Source organism: Lacerta agilis, chromosome 13 (assembly GCF_009819535.1).
Source record: "Lacerta agilis isolate rLacAgi1 chromosome 13, rLacAgi1.pri, whole genome shotgun sequence".
Taxonomy (NCBI): domain Eukaryota; kingdom Metazoa; phylum Chordata; class Lepidosauria; order Squamata; family Lacertidae; genus Lacerta; species Lacerta agilis.
Window position 1 is genome coordinate 19,091,855 of NC_046324.1, and position 17,520 is coordinate 19,109,374.

At 44.1% G+C, this 17,520-nt stretch overlaps 1 protein-coding gene across 2 annotated transcripts in view; it reads right to left on the reverse strand.

Moving 5' to 3' along the window:
• Positions 1-13,851, reverse strand: part of LOC117056443 (A-kinase anchor protein 13-like) — a 108,433-nt gene extending 94,582 nt beyond the window's left edge. For both annotated transcript variants that reach the window (XM_033166809.1, XM_033166808.1), the window contains exon 1: positions 13,676-13,851. The gene's annotated coding sequence lies outside the window, so the exon portion shown is untranslated. The remainder of the gene's footprint in view (positions 1-13,675) is intronic.
• Positions 13,852-17,520: the final 3,669 nt, after the last annotated feature.

The following is a 17,520-nucleotide window of genomic DNA, read 5'->3' on the forward strand; positions in this document are numbered from 1 at the left end:
CCTGACATCGCCACCATCTGGAGGTGCATACCTGGAGATCATTGAATCTGGACTGTTTCCACACCCTAATACGCCATCCTGTAGAATTCTATCAGTTATATTTTATTTGCACAAACGGAATGAATTTCAGGAACCAAAATGCTTTTCCTGTGCAGTCACCATTAAGAAAAAGAAGTCGGAATAGGAATATATGTGGAGTCTCCCTGGATCAAGTGGCTTTTCTTCTTTAAGTTCTCAAAGCTCTTAACCTAGCTCAAGGTTGCCACCTGAACTAGCCAGGTGTTTAACTGATAATCAATCACAGTCAGTCCATCATTTGAAAAATAAGACTTTAGAGCCGTCTTGCCCAAAAACGACAACTAGACCAGTGTTTTTCAACCTTTTTTGGGCAAAGGCACACTTGTTTGATGAAAAAAATCGCGAGGCACACCACCATTAGAAAATGTTAAAAAATTTAACTCTGTGCCTATATTGACTATATATAAAGTAATTCTCTTGAATTTTTCAATTTTTCCCACGGCACACCAGGCAACATCTCGCGGCACACTAGTGTGCCGCGGAACAGTGGTTGAAAAACACTGAACTAGACATTCCATTTTGGTGACTGTAACCTTGGTTTAAAGAGCCATTTTGGCACCTAGCTTATACCTGTATATCTGAGTTTCTAACACTGCATTTTAAGTATCCGTAGAGAAGTTGTCGTATGATGGAACCATCAACTGTCCTTTCATATCCACAGAGCAGAACTCCAGAAGATAATCCATTGTCTCCCGAGACAGACGGGTGACAACATCCACAACTCTGTATCCCCACTTTACATTACATGCTGCTTATTGGACACAGGAAATTGTCTTGCCCACATTTGCTGGTAGAATCGCTCCTAGGTTTCGGGCAGGGGACATTCCCTGCCTTACCTGGAGATGCCAGGGATTGAAACTGGAACCTCCTGTGTGAAAAGCAGGTGCTCTGCCACTGAATTACAGCCTTCCCAAAGAAAAACTCCCCAAAGATCCCAGAACATTGCCTTCCGTTATTTCGCTGCAGTTAATGCAGCTCTGAGAGAGGAAACGCAAGCAGTAATTGAAATCACTCTAGCGGGTTGCCATAATTTTGAGGCGATACAGCAGACATTGCTTTTATTTTGCTCAATTATTATCATCTGACATTTCAATTATTTTGTTTTCCACCATGGCTGATACGGTGCTAAATAAGTCCTGAATGTTATCTAAGGGCAACTCCAGGCTGTCGCTGTTTTTTTGGATGCGACTCAACCGCTTAGCAGAAAATTCAGGCTGCGCAACTGTACGCTGATTGGAAGGCTTCTGCGCAAGGAAAGCGATAAGGAAAGCGACAGGGAAAATCACTGGGAAAAGTATGAGATAACACTTCCTTTGACACAATGCCGCCTAGCCTCCCCACTAACAAATCCAAGCTCATTAAACCAGCCAACTTTGTCTAATCTCCCGGTAATGAAATCAGGATGAATGCTCAACCAACCAGCCTCCTGGAAGGGTTCTAAGTTACCTGCCCTGGCAGAATCAGAATAAAACGGTACATCTGCAGATGCACACGCCATACATTCTAAACACATCTATCACACATTTAAAGCACATGAGTCCTCTCAAAGGATCCTGGAATTGTGGTTTCTCCCCCGCAGAGCTACAAATTCCAGGCATATTTAACAAATCATGCTTCCCATGATTCTTCAGGGGAAGTCACGTGCCAACATCCTGGGAAACAGCAACCAAGGTTATAACAGGCATGATGGGCTCATCTAGTGACACCCACTACTATTATGCAGCCCCCGAAGGTTGCCAATGCAGGAATGTAGCTCCTTGGCTGAAAAAGGTTCCCCAGCTCTGGGTTCTCAGACTTTTGTCTTCCACCCAGCTTCACATAACTTTGCTCACAAAAACAGGCCCATCTTTCATGTTAGAAAAGCAAGCCTATACCAGTTACTAAAGTTCGAGTTGTGCACTGTAATTTATAGAACAAAGGAATTTGATTAAGTGGCCCACAGAAACCCACAGCAATGTTCAAGTGGTCTGTGAGAGCAATTATTTGAGAACTGCTGGTCTAATTGATAAGATCCTCAGATGTCACAAGTCCACAGGTCATTTCTCGCACTCACAGTTGAAGAACACAGATAGCAAGAAAAGGGTCAAATGAGAACAATATTGCCACATGAACAAGAAGAACCTTTCAGCCTACAAGCCAGTCTCTTTTAAGCCACACTCTCAACAATTCTGATGATAGCTTGACACAGGATAATTCCATTTTACTGCCATTATGTAAGGTCTAGTGTTCTGGAAGAGAAGGTGCGTTGCCAGCACAGAGCCAAAAAACAGCCATTTTGCCACAAGCATTTCTTTTCTTTTTGAAGTTCAGATTGCATTACAAAGAAAAAAAAGTGTGTGCACACAAACAACAGGTTTGAAAGATGCTTACAGGTGCATTACATGTTGGGCCACCTTGGAGAGAAGTCATGTAGCTACATGCAGGATGCAGTACGGGAGCAACTTTGAAATGCAGCAAACCTACAGAAAAAGGTGTCTGGTCTCATAAGGATGCAAGGTGGAAAGAGCTGTCCCATCTTAAGGAGGCATGTGTCTCTGGGCTCCTAACCAACCCACTTTTGAAAAACAGCCCCAGTGAAGATATCCTGCCACTTCAATCATCCCCAGCCTTTGGTCTTTAGCATCAAACCAGAGTAACGGAAGACACTATTATGGCAACTCAAATGAAAAGCCAAGGGCTTTTAGAGTTCTTGGTCCTATCAGGTGCAAATTAACAACTAGAATGGAAGATTACTGTGCCCACTAATTATTAGGAAAGGCCTCTTGAAATGAGAACAAGGAATTAAATCCAGGCATGGATTTAAACTGCTTTGGGCCTTCAACCTTGATGAACATTATAAACCTCCAGTCACTGAAGCAGATCCCACTTCTGCACAGAAAAAGCCTGTAAAAACATTAACCAAACGAGGACGGTTGCTAAGCAGTTACCCTCAAAAGGCTTAGAAAGGGCACAAAAGGGGAGTGCACACTGCACATTAGTCAACATCAACACCGCCACCACAAAGAAACTATTCGGGGAATGAAGAAACAACCAGATCAGTTTTAGGAAAGGAAGTTTAGTAGCCGAAGTGGAGAAAAGATGCAGATTCATGATCAGAGATGGCAACATGAGGATGTGATTAAGTTGCCCATGGCACCTTTGAACAAGTACTCTCTGTTCTGCAAGGGTTGGGAGTAGGTGGGTTGTGGTATTGGGTACAAATTTACATTTATATCTCACTTTGCCTCTAAGGAGCTCAAGGTGATATAAATGGTTCTTCTCTCCAAAGAGCTGCAGTTCTGGGGTAGAACATCTATTTCGCATACAGAAGCCACAGGTTCAATCCTCAGAATCTCTGGGTGTGCAAGAGCCCCCGATCTGAAACCCTGGAGAGCTGCTACCAGATTGTGTGGACTTTGTTCCAAAATAGCAGTTTTATCCTCTCATGGACCCTGTCAAGTAGATTACACTGAGTGGTCCAACAAGTCATGGCCAAGTAGGGACTTGAACCCTTGCCCAGAGATTTGTGGTACGAATCACTACACTGCTTCTTGATGAATTAACCTTTCATTGGAACATTCAAGTCCCTAAACCTTGCGAACGTGGCTTGAAAAGTACATAGGAATCTCAACAGAAAAAGAATTGGTGAAGATTTCAAATGGCTGGAAAGCTGGAGCCCTATACCCTCCATAGTTCCTGTTGGCAAACAAAAAAAAAATACTGCAGAGTACATGTTATGCAAAATGAACAAATTTGCATAGTTTATCAAGGTTGCAGTTCAACCGGGCCTAGCACAGAACTTGGAATGCCCCTCTCAGTTTTTATCACACAATTGTATTAAAAGCCTATTACAAACAGGGCAGAGTTCTGTTTGGAAACATATTAAGAAACTGTGTGTTGTAATATAATTAAGTGGAAGATACTTGCTTGAATTCTGTCATCACTGAAAAGAGTCACATAGAGGGGTTTTTTTTAAGGACGCAAAGGGGTATATATTTTAAGTAGGAATACTGTGCTCCCTATTTTCACTACTCAGAAACCACATCTGCTGAAATACAGCCAGTACAGTTCTTATCACAAACTAAAGGAACACCAAGGTGATGTTTATGGCTTTCTAGAGCAGCTTAAAGATTAACTCCATATGAGGAAGACAGCTAAGAAAATATATTCACTTAGTAAAGCGACTAGTTTTTTTAAACAAATATTTTAAGATAGAGGTGGAGAACCTGTGGACCGTCCAGATGTTGTTGTAACAATGGAAGTTACAGGTTAACAACATCTGGGGGCACAGGTCCCCCATACCTTATGTTATTTTAAAAACTTGACCCTGGAAGTAGATTGAACCACCCTAAGTGGGATAGATTTACCGTATTTCAGGACACTGAAGTCCCCACATTGGCCTGATGTTCAGTTTTGGATGCAGAACAGTCAAAGTGCATCGAGATATAACATGACCAACATCTGAGTATGCAGATGACAACAACATGCGCACAGCCGAGCAACAGAAGCAAATGTCTACTAGCCCCTCATCTGATGAAACTCAACTTTTGCAACAGGGAGACTTTTGCATCTATCGCAGTAAAGAAGCCTGGAAGATGAGAGTTTTCCATGGACACAAAGGCTCCCCAATACAGAAGGTTCACTTTTTATCACAAAACAGGCTAGAATAATTCACCCAATCTTGGGAAGTCAGAGCTGAAACATACATATACCCAGCTGCTACACCCATGTTCCTTCTTAGCTGGATAAAGGTGCTTAAGAGTGCTGATGTTTTATCAGGCTAAAACAGCTTTATAACGGTTAGCAAAACACAGGCTGGCTGGCATAGGGTGGGAATTGGTCTCTGCTTTTGCAAAATGGTTATGGCCTTTCCTTTTCTGGGCTTGTTGTTGTTTAGTCATTTAGTCGTGTCCGACTCTTCGTGACCCCATGGACCAGAGCATGTCAGGCCCTCCTGTCTTCCACTGCCTCCTGCAGTTTGGTCAAACTCATGTTGGTAGCTTCGAGAACACTGTCCAACCATCTCGTCCTCTGTCGTCCCCTTCTCCTTGTGCCCTCCATCTTTCCCAACATCAGGGTCTTTTCCAGGGAGTCTTCTCTTCTCATAAGGTGGCCAAAATATTGGCCAAAGCATTCAAGCCCCTTTGCCATGACAAGGCAGTGATCCATGAAGGAGTTTCTGGGCTTAGCAGTGCCCAATTAAAGCACAAGGAGACTTGGCAAGAGGGAGAATCAAGCCAAAAGCTGAACCCGCTCCATTTTTCACACTCTACCCCCCACCAATTTATTAAGTGTTCTGGACGCAGATCAGGTTCCATACTTGGCATTGTTTTACCTGCATATAACCTGTGACTCTGAGCCAGGTTACACGTTTTTCCGGTTATAGTACATCTACTTTCTTCCTTCTTTTTAAAAACTTTTGCTCTTGACACTGAAAATATAACTACAGAATCATTTAGAGCAACCAACAACAGTAACCTAAAAGAGAAAGGTTACAGCCACTTATTCAAGATAAAATCAGGTAAGGAAGGAGAGAAAGATACAGCCATTGCTAATTGGGTGCTGCTTTCTCATTTTTCAGTGTAGGTCAGGGATAGGCAACCTAAGGCCCGTGGGCCAGATGCGGCCCAATCGCATTCTCAATCCGGCCTGTGGACGGTCCAGGAATCAGCATGTTTTTACATGAGTAGAATGTGTCCTTTTATTTAAAATGCATCTCTGGGTTATTTGTGGAGCCTCCCTGGTGTTTTTACATGAGTAGAATGTGTGCTTTTATTTAAAATGCATCTCCGGGTTATTTGTGGGGCATGGGAATTCATTCATTTCCCCCCCCCAAATGTGGTCCAGCCCACCACAAGGTCTGAGGGACGGTGGACAGGCCCAAGGCTGAAAAAGGTTGCTGACCCCTGGTGTAGGTGACCAGTGACCTGGAAGACTATAATCTGCTGCCGATCTTGAGCTTCTAGATCTTGAGCTTCTAGTAGCAAACTAAGTAGATCCCACAAGCCTGAAGTCAGCTCTAATAGCTTTAACAACTCTGAGAATGGAACACTTTGAAACTTACATATTTTGTAACATTTATTGTTTTTAAAAAGCCTCAAAGCAGTTTACGAAAAAAAAGAATAGAATGAAATTCTCAACAGAACGCAGTTAAAAACGAATATTTGAATCATTCAAAAAATGATTAAAATTGACAATCTCTAAAAACCAGGTTAAAAACACGTGTCAACATAGACTTTAAAATGGTTTTTAGGTGCTGAAAAGAACAGAGTGAAGGTGCCTGCCTCGTGTAAATAGGCAGGGAGTTTCAAAGTGTGAGCACTGCCACAATAAATAATTAACTCTTATGTGGTAGGCAGTGTTTCTGATCACACATAGTTCCACCGTTGGTATTGACTGTTAGGAGCCAGGTGCTTTTTAAAATCCCGAGTCATATCGCCAATCAACTTGCTATCACAGTAGAGCTGAGCAACATGGCTTGTGATCTATTCTCTTTTTTAAAAAAAAAACAACCACCTCCCAGATTCACATTTAAGATGCCAAGGGCTAGAAAAAGATTGTAAGGAGGCTACCAGGAAACCACAGTAAAATGACTTCAGGTAAGTGCCACAATAAATGAGCGGACATTTGGTGATGGCGCAAAAGCAATCTCAGAGTACCTTTGGATGCTCAGAGCACCACAGATCCCATAATGTTTGCTTCTGGCCCAAACCCCCGATGTTTAAAATTCCGCTGTCAATACTTCGCTGCAAAACTAAAGAGCGTAACAAGAAGTAACTGTTCCAGGCTTGGGACAGCTGCAGCCACCTGGCCCAAAGAAACTCAAGAGCAGGGCTGTTGCTAAGATACCAAGCCCTAACTGCAGCTTTTGGCATTGGAGACCAGGGGTGGGAGAAGAGGAGAATGCAAGGACAGCTGGGGGGGGGGTGTAACTGGTGGAATACAAGCCTGGTGTCCTCTGAGGGAGGCAGGGCTTTTTTTCCTAAAGAGGTGCCGAATCTTGTTGACAGCCTTCCTAGAGCCATCCTAATGCATAATGGAGGCTGCATCCAAACACGACTTTATTCCATTTCCCCAAACGTTTCCATATCCATAGATTTTAATGTTTTAGTTCAGCTTTCACCCAATGCAACAACGACTTCTGGAAATCGAGTAACATATAACGGAAGTTTAATGCCGATCTCCATGTTGATTGCTTCCAGGAAAATCACAATTGCAACTTCCTGACCTGGAAAATCGCAGGAGTTTTCTACGCTGTAACTTTCCCGTGGTTTTCATGGATGATACAATGTGATGAAATTTGGGGTGGCATTCCGGCATACAGTTGTTTTCCCAGTGTCTTCATGAGGGAACAGAAACATGCACACCTATAAAGTCCATGTTCAATGACACACCATTGGTGTGAATGAAATTTAGCGCAACATAGCATTATACGTATCAAAAGCCACAGTTCCTTAAAACAACAGGCAATGTAGTGTAAAAGGAAAGAAGCGCTAGCATTACAACCAGGAAAGCGAATGCAAGACTCCCAATGTATGAAAAATGCACCTGTAGTGGAGAAGACATTGGACTTAGGCTGGTATCACATCTGCATCATACATTAAAAGCACTATTATATTATACCACTTTAACAGTCATGACTTCCCTCAAAGAATGCTGGGAGCTGTAGTTTGTTGGCTGGGAATTGTTGTGAACCCCCTAATCCCCTCACAGAGTTACAATTTCCAGGGTTCCCTGGGAAGAGGGATTGACTCAAACCATGCTAAGGAGCGTATGGCGCATGCATTGTGAGGATGCGGCCTAGTACAAATCTCTATAATCCCTGAAGATAAAGACGTTACATTGTGAGAAATCAGTCGAACCTACCTCACAGGGTTGTTGTGACGATAAAAAGGGGGTGGCATTTATATCCTACTCTAGGGGAAAAGAGGAGGCCTGACATGATCATAGCGGCTTCTGTTTTTGCATCAAAACCCTGGTTGTTTATGCAGGTATTTTGGATAAGCCAATGATAGTTAATATAATGATTTGCCTTTGAACTTCTTTTATTGCTGACAGGTTCAGTTTTCACGTCATGTTATATTAATATGTGTTGCTTTTATGAACCCATCCCATGGTCTAGCAATACATGACAAGGCAGAAATATTTTAATTAAATTAATTTTTAAATTTGTTTTCCCAGTAGTTCGCCTCCTCTCAAAATTATCATCTGGAATATTCAAAAAGGAATGAAGTATTAATGACCGGGAGTGGAGCAACATGCAGTCGTTCTACTTTTCCTCCATAGCATCTAATACCAATCATCTTCAGGGACCACAAGGACCACAATCACATATCAATAAATATCAATAATGTGATTTGTTATGTACAGGAGGGGGGTGTCTATAAATGCCTTCGTCAGGGTGGAGAAAGCCAAACAATAAAAAAAGAAATTCTCTCAACAGTAATTCATGGAAACTGAGGCGGTTCTGCCTCAAGGCATCAAGATGATGTGTCCGTCTCAAGTGGTAGATTTTGGGGCGCTGTTCGGAGTCACAGAGAGGGAGACAAACGTGACTCACAGGACATTATCCACCACTTCCCATACTGAAATGAATGGGAATGACACATAAGCTTTTTTTAAAAAAAATAAAAATAAAAAATGGCACTGGCACTTAAACAAAAAGGAAGGGTTTTTTACTTGGCTCTGGTGGAGTGCTTTATAAGTCATATACCCACCCACCCCCCAAGTCCTACTACTGCATCAAAATGGCTGTATTGGAAGTCACATTAAATAAGCCACAGTTGTGCTTAAAGCAAATGGGCAGCCTGCTGGTGCATGTGGCTCAAAAACTGGCTCCTCGCCACCACACACTGGGAGCAACTGTTCTCCTTCCACCCATCATCTGGGAGCAGCCATTTCATCAGACAGCCTTAGTGGGAGAGATGGAAAGCAGAGCTCTCACTCCATCAGAAAAGGCCAGCTCTAACAGTCACCTCCTACCCTTGAGCTGTGTCAGCTGGTCATTATAACTGATTAGAAATTGGTGTCCGAGTTTGATTTCCCCCTTCCTTCCCTTTCACCTTGTGTGCCACGGTGCTGTTTTTCCCCCCTTTAAGATTGTATGTAAGCCTGTGGGTGGGACAACCATATTTTAATTGACTGTGAGCAAGCCACACTCTGGGAGCCTTTTTGTCTGAGGAGAGGGGGAACAAATGTTCTTAGTAATCCCGCATGGCTCCTCAAGATTCATGGTTTGTTCCCCACAAGTGGCAAGCCAAAAACCAAACTTGGCTGCAGCTTGTGATTTATATGGAGAGAAACAAACCACAAACCCACCTTCAGACAACGGGGCAAGACCTCCGAGTTGTTGCTCCCAACGAAGTGTCCTTTCTGGTGTGTTTATTTGCATCAACGGAGGATAGAGAGGTTCCCCACCTCTGGCAAACCAGGCCAAAGTCTTTGGCTGTGTACCCATTATACCTTCAAAACACATTCCTTCCCTCAAAGAATTCTGGGCACTTTAGTTCTTCCCTTCATAGTTTCAATTCTCAGTAACAATAGGAAGGGACTCGAGCGTCATCAAGCCCACCCCCACCCCCTGCAATGCAGGAATGTCAACTAGGTCAAAACCCTCAACTACAGTAACCTGAATTCTTTGAGGAAGAATGTTCTTCAAATGTGCTATAAAGATAATTTTTAGAGGCACATTTCATATACCTCTAACCCAGGCTCTTCACCGGAGGGGGGGGGCGTTCTTTTTTAATAAAGGGTAAATAAACAAATATACATCCACTTTGCACAGACTGGGGGAAAAACATGTACAGATTATGCTGCAAGATTAAAATCTCCCACGCACATTAGGACAACAACATGAACTACTAGAAGCACTCCACCCCTTCCTTCAACATCACATAGTTAACTCTGCAAAACAGCTTCAAGAGGCTAAAGTAGAGATCAGCCACTGGAGAGAGCCACGACCCAGGCCAAATCTGGCTGACTCAGAATGCAAAGCCCCACCGCAAGGTCGGGCAGGAGGGAAAGATCTCCCCTATCCCACCTGGCAGCAAAGCCGGGTGGCAGAACACCTGCCCTCTTCCCAGATTGGCAGGAGTTCTGCAGAACTTTGCCACCGGTCCCTCTCTGCCCCAAGATGCTAGGGAGGCTGGCAGCAAAGCTGGGTGGTGGAATTGGATGCTGCCTCCTGGGAAAGTGCCGCAGGAGGCAGCCACCTCATCCCGCCTCATGGGCAGGGCGGCTCCAGACCCAAGTAAGAATAAGTGTGCATGCACACGAAAGCTTCTACCCAGAACAAACTTAGTTGGTCTCTAAGGTGCTACCAAACATTTAAAATTATTTTATATATATATATATATATATATATATATATATATATATATATATATATATATATCGACTACCTCAGACCAACATGGCTACCACCTGAATCTAGAATAACCTAAAACAATAAGGTGCCATTAGTGAACATTTTTTGTTTTAAAAATCAAAGCAAACTTCTGCTTATACAAATAAAAACATGGATTCACTGACAAACACGCAAAAGCTTTAGGACGATAAAGGGAACATCTACTACCAGATGTGAAAGGAGTAAACGCAAAATAGCTGTAACTTGGACCTTGGACATGTCCTGGATTATATTATATGTGTGTGTGCGAGTCAATAACCACTAGAGAAGGTAAGAAAACAGAGCACATAAAACATTATTGTTATTACAGAAAAACACTTGAATGTACTGTAAATAATTTCAGTATTCCATCAAGGCGTACTCTCAAGAGCGTCTCCAGATTGTCAATATTTTGAGGGAGAGATTTAGACACAGACTGTCAACATACATTTGCACAAATAAAGTGGATTGTGGCGCTACTGTTGCCCCAGCACAACAAATCCACTTTTAAAACCCAAACTTTTGTGGTTAGGAAAGTGATGGAGAAAAGGTATTTAAAGTGTAGGGTGAATGAACGAATGCATGCTCAATGGAGAACTTATGAACAAAAGTATCAGTATATATGCTCACTGCCATACAGCCCATAAACAAATCAAAACAAATGCTTAATAAAGACTGGACATAATCCAACCAACATGTGAGCTTTGAGCAAGCAAAACAGAACGAATGCTGAATGAACAGATCATCTGAACAAGCTCACAGCAGACCAATGAAATGTACTGCACAGCATTCAGTAATTTCCTATTAAACCTTTCCCCCAGCTATTCATCCACTACATGGGATGCATGCGCTTTCTGCTCAAGACGTTTTCCCAAAAAACTTTATACTGTACACATTTAATAAAGCAACTCTCCACCAGACCTTCCCCTTCCTCTTATCCAGAATACCAAGTGGATCAAAAGTAAAATCATTTTTATTCATAGTGGTTTATATTTTTTAATGGGGTTGCTTTGTCGTGTATTTCAAATTTAGATGTGCTTTTAATTATTTTGGATTTTTACCAATGCTTTGCAGTTTATTTTCATGTTTTTTGCAAACTGCTTAGAAACTATCCAGAATTTCAATGGTACATATGTTAATGAAAAATAAAATAACAGTAAGAGAGAGTATATGTGTGCTATAACCGATGGCCTTCAATAAGAACTCGGGGGGGGGGGACTTGCAAATTAGCCTACATATGCAGGAATGATCATAATCCCAAACCAGAATTGGGGGCAAGGGGATAATAATCAAAAATCAGACTTCATATGAGTGAAAAGTTGCATGGTAGGTGGAGAAGGAATGGAAACCTCACCACAATTAGTTCTTTGTAACCGCCTCCCCCCCCCAAAAAAATGGCATTGGGTTTTGTTTTTTGTTTTTGTTTTTTAAGTTTCTCTCAATTACACTTTCAAAATTTTAAAGTACTACTTGAGAAATTACAGTGTTGCCTGCTTAAATGAAGCTCCGTTTTAAGGCCCAGATGTTACAAAACACCAGGAGGCTGGATACAGCCTATTAGACAGAAAAAAACATTTGGAAGGGGAGGCCTCGGTGGAGAAGAGAAAAGGAACACAATGACTTTACAGGATACCCTTGGAAGAGGGGGGGGGGGAGAGAATCTGAGCTGGGAGGGAGAGGAGGGGGGCTTCAGACATCCAGGACCTCCCCACCCCACCGCACTTAAATCCCCAAAGAGATCCCCGTTTTTGTGTGCACTTTAAAGCACAGCCTCGCTGCAGAAAATCATGGGAACTGTAGTTTACCCCTCCCAGAGCTACAATTCGCAGCACCGCTTAAGAATCTATACACCCCCGGGGTTCTGGAAGGCGGGGGTGAGAATGGGGCTTAAATGTCTCGTGTGTGCAACAGCCTAGCCCCCCAAACTCCGCCCCACATGCAGGGGCACAGCGGAATTCAACAGGCTCACGCACAGTATGTCTGTTAAAGCGGAAAAGGCCGGCAGACATAGCGGCAGTCGGAGGCAGCAGAGACCCTTCAGCGCCATAGCACAGATCGCATCCCATTCCTGGCCTGTACCAAGTCAGATCACCCAAAATGCCAAAGATTACACCACACCACCGCACGCAACCCGAGAGGAACTTTTGAAGGAAGAAAAAAACCAGCTTCCATGCAGTTAAAAGTCCTATTCCCCCCGCCCTACAACATTTTCTAATACTCAAGAATGTGCAGAAAGAGAAGGGAGTTGTTTGGGGGGGTGGGGGTGGAGGAAGGATCCCCCCACCCGCATTGCAAAACATTTTAAAAGAGTTGGGGAGAAAATGAGTCTCCCCCTCCGGCGACTTTTTGCAAAACTTCACACCGACTTCCCCCAAGCGCCCCGCTCCCCTTTAAGATTTGCAACTTTGCCATGAGCCTGGTTTGGAATAAAGCCACGTTTAAATTGAGGAGGGGGCGCTCCCTTCGAAGTAGAAAGGGGGGGGGGCTTTGCAAGGGGGAATCAACACACACACCCCCGCCAAACAAGCCCCCTCCCCTTAGAGGAAGAGCAGCAAGTTCCCCCCCCTTCCCGCAAGCACAGACGCCCCCCTTCCTGCTCCCTTCCTCCGTTCTACCCACCCCCAAATCTTTGCAGGGGATCCATGAGCAGCCCCCCGCCACCCAGAGGCCATCTGTAAAACGTCAGACTTTAGAAATGCTTTTAAAAAGACAAAACTTACCCCCACCTCTCCCAAGATCACCTTTTAAAGTGGCATCTACTCTACCCCCTTTCTCGAGCCCATCTTTGCTAACACACCCACAAAGCGGCGGCGGGGGGGGGGGGGTAAAGCGACTTGCTTCACGCAAGACGGAATATGGAGGACCCCCCCCCCCTCTCCGCTTTCCCTCGAACTGCAAGACCCGGCCGCCGAGCAAAGGAACCTGTTGCCATTATTTGCACGTGGAAGCGCACCGATCATTGACTCGGGATTAAAAACCACCGCGCGACAAGTTCAATGGGATTTACTCCCAAGGAGGCGCGCGCCGCCAGCCTTGCCACCGTGCGCGCCCCGATCCTAAACCCCCAACCGCAATGAAAAAGCTCGGCCCGGCCAAGGTCCCCCTACGGCAGTTTTTTATTAAAAGCGCAAAGGAGGGTGGCGATCCCCGATCCTGTGCAGCCGCTGCATCGCGGGCTCCTCAAACGAGCAAAGGCAAAGAACAAACAAGGAGGAGGAAAGTTTCTCCGCTCACCACGAGACTCGCCCGCCGAGGAAGTTTCCCTCTTTGGCCGCAGGAGAATTGGGGTGGGGGGTCTCCAAGCATCCACGATGGGCAGCCGCGGGGGGAAATGGCCGCTCACACCGCCCGCTGCTGCTGCGTGGTGGCTGTGGCTCCGTCCGGGACCCGAGAGCTCTGGGCTGCCCCCTCCCGCACCAAGCAAGCAAGCAGGCTGGCTGCTCTCCAACGCCGTGCGCCTGCGTGGAAAGCACAGACTTTGAAAGAGGACATTGGAGAAAAGCTATTCTTCCCTCTGCTCTTGCATGGAACCCAAATAGGTTCCATGACCGCCACCTATTGGACGGTGAGCTCAAAACACAGGTTCCCCTAAAGCAGAAGTGGGGAACTTTTTCCCGGCCCCAAGGGGGGCCACTTTTCCCTCTGGACCACATGCCAGTGTAGTGGACATGGCCAGAGACAAAATTAATGCAAATTTTGTCTGTGGACCATGAGCTACTTTCTACCAGCACTCCTCTCTAGCCTCCATTCCAGGCATGCAAGAGAAATTATCATGGTTCAAAGCACTCAAAGAAGGTGCAAAGCTGTGTCAGTGAGCAGGGTGGCTAAGGAGAAAGGTGTAGCCTGCAGAAAGTCCCAATGGCCAGAGACAGGAGCCTGGGGGGTGTGCATTTAGCCCCTGGGACTGAGGTTCGCCACCACTGTTCTGCCTACAAACAGTGTTTTGCAATGCACCACAGAGCATGTCTACACTGCAAGGTTAAACCATTTTCGAACCCGGTTTAAAGGGTCTAAGGGGAACTGTGGTTCTATTGAAGGGAGAGGAAACTCTTGCAGAGGACACAGTATTTTTGCAGAAGTTCACTTCCTGGCACACTGGAGAGGAAGCCATAAAAATTATACTTTGCAGGGCACCTGCACAGAGAGAAATTTGTGCTTAAGCTCTTACAGCACAGAGAAAGGAGAGCCAATGTGGGCCCCATCGGGTACTGCCTTAAACCTCCACCATCCCTAAACACATTGGTCATGCCAACTGGGGCTGCAGTCCAACACCCTCAGGGGGGCACAATATTTGCTATCCCTGCCCTACAGACCACTTCACCAGGTTCTAGGCTTAATCTTTTAAGGTGCTACAAATATCCCTTGTTGGTTTTGCTGCAGCAAGCTAACGGGGCTACACTGTTGGAAAGTCTAATATCGGATTGGAAGAAATTTAAAGACTATTTGAAACGACGTGAAAAGATAGACATTTGAATTTGAAATCAGAGGACATTTAAGGCTACAGTAATGTCAGAAGTTAGACTAAAATAGGATATAAGAAGTAGTTAGAAATATGCTATGTTTATTTTTATTAAGATTAAGATTAGAGTTATGATTATTGGTTATAAAGATTAAGATTAGATGAGAATTTTACAATGTTGTTGTTGTTGTTGTTGTTGTTGTTCAGTCGTTCAGTCGTGTCCGACTCTTCGTGACCCCATGGACCAGAGCACGCCAGGCACGCCTATCCTTCACTGCCTCTCGCAGTTTGGCCAAACTCATGTTAGTAGCTTCGAGAACACTGTCCAACCATCTCATCCTCTGTCGTCCCCTTCTCCTTGTGCCCTCCATCTTTCCCAACATCAGGGTCTTTTCTAGGGAGTCTTCTCTTCTCATGAGGTGGCCAAAGTACTGGAGCCTCAACTTCAGGATCTGTCCTTCCAGTGAGCACTCAGGGCTGATTTCTTTGAGAATGGATAGGTTTGATCTTCTTGCAGTCCATGGGACTCTCAAGAGTCTCCTCCAGCACCATAATTCAAAAGCATCAATTCTTCGGCGATCAGCCTTCTTTATGGTCCAGCTCTCACTTCCGTACATTACTACTGGGAAAACTATAGCATTAACTATACGGACCTTTGTCGGCAAGGTGATGTCTTTGCTTTTTAAGATGCTGTTTTTACAATGTTACAAAGTTACTAAAGAAGATTAGAAATGAACGCAGAAGAGAGGATGTGAGGAGGTCCCAATATAATGTTAAGAATAAGATAAGGATACTTAGATTTTTGTTGTTTGTGTAGTTTTTGTAGTTGTTTGTAGTTGTTTTTGATGTTGTTGTTTTGTTGTATTTTGTATTGTTTGTTTTATTGGAAAAATTTAATAAATTCTTTATTTTAAAAAAGGGAAAGTCTAATACCTGTAAGCACCTAACATTCATTCTGCTAGTCCTCATTACTATTCCAGCCAACATACCTTAAAAGGTTAAGAAGTCACTGTGGAGGCAAAAATCTTTCTCCTCCCCTCCTTATTTTGTCTTATTTGTTGTTTTTACGACTTGAGTTAGCCACCTAGAGATTTCAGATTAGATACTACTTGAGAGTCTGCTGCAAACAGGTCAATCCCCTGCGGATATTTCTTCTTAGATAATACCATTCCTATTGTTTCAGTCATAGGGACATAAGAAGAGCTGTGCTGGATCAGGCCAAGGTACCATCTAGCATAGCATTCTGTTCCCATGTACGTTTCCGAGCAGAAATCAAAGTGTTGGTACTGACCTTTAAAACCCTAAATTACCTTGGCCCAGTATACCTGAAGGAGTGTCTCCACCCCCATCGTTCAGCCTCGACACTGAAGTCCAGCTCCAAGGGCCTTCTGGCGGTTCCCTCCCTGCGAGAAGTGAGGTTACAGGGAACCAGGCAGAGAGCCTTCTTGGTAGTGGCGCCCGCCCAGTGGAACGCCTTCCCATCAGATGTCAAGGAAATAAACAACTATCTGACTTTTAGAAGACATCTGAAGGCAGCCCTGTTTAGGGAAGTTTTTAATGTTTGATATTTTATCATGTTTTTAATTATCTGTTGGGAGCCGCCCAGAGTGGCTGGGGAAACCCAGCCAGAAGGGCACAGTGTAAATAAAAAATTATTATAATGGCCAACCATATAGATGCCTCTAGGAAGCCCACAAGCTGGGCATGAGCACTACAGCACTCTCCCACTGTCCTCCACAAAATTGCTTCCTCATACCTTTGCAAAACATTCCAAAAATAAACATTCCAAAAATTAAAAATTAAAAAGGAATATTGGGCACCATGAAAACTAACAGAATGCAAATTAGAGCTGTCTCCATCTGATACATGAAGCTGGCAGGGCTATCATGACAATATATTGTTGCATAATAGAACATTTATTATAATATCAGAACATGTGCAGCCCATTCTTCACCCGGAAGAGTGGCACTCTCAGGGCAGCTTAAATGCAACCAGTTCAAATAAAACAGTCCCCACCAGCTAAGCTTTCTCTAAACAACATGGCACAAAAGGAAGGAGTGACAGAGAGGGAAGAGGAAGAAGTAAAACCCAGCACCAATTCTTAATATATGCGTAAGATGTAAAGCAGAGAAGGCACTGAAATGCACAATGTACAGCCTATCTATGCAAAGCTCAAACATAAAAGCAGGATGATTTTATACACAGCAGTAATTGATATTTCCCCAGTATTGATATGCTAATTTCCCAACCTTGAGGGGGGAAAATCTGGTTTCACCTGAATTCTAAGTGAATAGAAACAAACTAGCAGATAGCTCAGGAATTCCACATCCCAGTCTTCCTTTTTAAATCATTCTGTTGAAGAGTGGCTGCTTTCAGGTCAGCCCCATGTAATCGGAAAGCAAGGGATATTCCTCATCTTCCTTCCTACCAGGCAGACAAGACTGAGTCCTTTCTCAGCTGTACCTCCCTGCCATGAAGACCGCTGCCCCATTTGCAATGGGTTGAGAGTTAAGGGATGGAGGGGACATAAAAAGAAAAGGTGTCGTAGTCCCTATTGCAGCTTCCTGTGCATCCCAAGCGCATGCAGCTTTATAGAATTCAGTGAGAGCTTACTGCTGAG